Source organism: Mus caroli, chromosome 5 (assembly GCF_900094665.2).
Source record: "Mus caroli chromosome 5, CAROLI_EIJ_v1.1, whole genome shotgun sequence".
Taxonomy (NCBI): domain Eukaryota; kingdom Metazoa; phylum Chordata; class Mammalia; order Rodentia; family Muridae; genus Mus; species Mus caroli.
In genome coordinates, this window is record NC_034574.1 from 12,356,369 (window position 1) to 12,358,157 (window position 1,789).

A 1,789-nucleotide genomic window follows, 5' to 3' on the forward strand; every position below is an offset into this window, starting at 1 on the left:
AAAAAGGTAAATTTAAATAATAGGGTACTAACAGTGAGAAATTCTGTATTACTAATGACAAGACTGAATAAAGATTCAATTATTTCTTCTTTGCATCTGCAAAGCACCACTCAGCCCCCTTCAGAGCCAACATCAAGTAAACAGCCCATGTGCAAGGATCTGCAATAACAAGGAACAGATGAGACTCGGCCCCATGAGGACTCGCCATGAGCGAAAAAGTGCCATGCTGGTCAGAAAATCACAGCTTAGGAATGCTAGAATGACGAAATTTGATCATAAAAGGAAAAAAAAACACTAAATAATCTTATCTCATGATTCTTTACTTAAACTTAAAATAATGTCACAAAACAGTGATGCTTCATACAAAGCTCCTAAAGAAGAGAAGAGGTGGCTTCAAAACAATTATTAATTTTCTTCATTCTTTGTTGCTTCCTTTCTTTCTTCCTTTCTTCCTTCCTTCCTTTCTTCCTTCCTTTCTTTCTTCCTTTCTCTTTCTTTCTTTCTTTCTTTCTTTCTTTCTTTCTTTCTTTCTGTCTGTCTGTCTGTCTGTCTGTCTGTCTGTCTGTCTTTCTTTCTTTCTTTCTTTTGTGTGTGTAAATTTGTTGCATATATATATATATATATATTCACTGTACACAGTGGTGGATTCATATGTGCAATTTCATGCCATGTTGGATGTCAGAAGACAGTTGTGGAATTCAGTTCTCTCTTTCTACTATGAGGCTTGCAGAGTGACCCCTGGGCTTCAAGCTTGGTAGCAAGTTTTCTTCCTGAAACACATTGCCAACTCTGGCTTTTCATATCCTATATCCAAGTAGTATTTAGTATTAACTACACAATTATATAATGGTTTTACATAAATCCTTAAAACACTTTATTTTTCACATGCTTCAGGGGAACAAACAAAACCTTAGGTCTAATCTAGAACTTCAGGTAACTATACAGAACAATGAGTAGAATTAAGATTAATCTTCACAGTTTGAGTAGATTGTTGTCAGATTTTAAAAACATGCAGGCACGATAATAACAATCAGTCGATGTTAAAGTATCTTTTGCCTTTAAACTGTTGGCTTTGTGCTCTTTTACATCATATAATCAGCTACTTATGAAGGTCTCATAAGGAAGAACACATTCAGCAATTATGTACTCGTGTGTAATTCTAGTTGTAATGTAACTTTACTCTTCAACATAATTCAACCGATAAAATTGTTTCTGGACAAGCTGATAAAGTTTTAATCAGGTATTCTGTCTTTTCCCGTCCTGCTTTATAAGCAAAGCATCAATAACACATGATCATTTTTAGTGATTATGAAATAATGTAGATTAATAATGTAAAAATTTAAAATGTCCTGCTCATAGTAATATTTAATACTTAATGCTCATTACAAGAAGTACTTCTTTTCATAAGGTTGTCAAGATGGTTTATTAGACAGGGGCACACACTGTGCAGGCATAAGGACCTGAGTTTAAATCCTAGAAATTGTGCAAAATGTCAGGCATACCTGGCATCTACCTGCAATTCCACTGCTATGCAAACAGGAGGATTGCTGGGGCTGGTTGCCATTCAGCCCATTCCTAGGTTCAATGGGTTACTTTGTCCTTGGGGAGTAAGTTGCAGAGGGAAGGGGCCAAGACATTTGACATCCACCTCTAGCCTCGGCTGTGTACAGGCAAGTGGTTCTACATACACACATGCACATAAATTACTCATACATACACACACAGAGAGGAGAGACATATACATAATCATTCTAGGAAAATGAACATGAAAGAAATAAAATACTTAGAC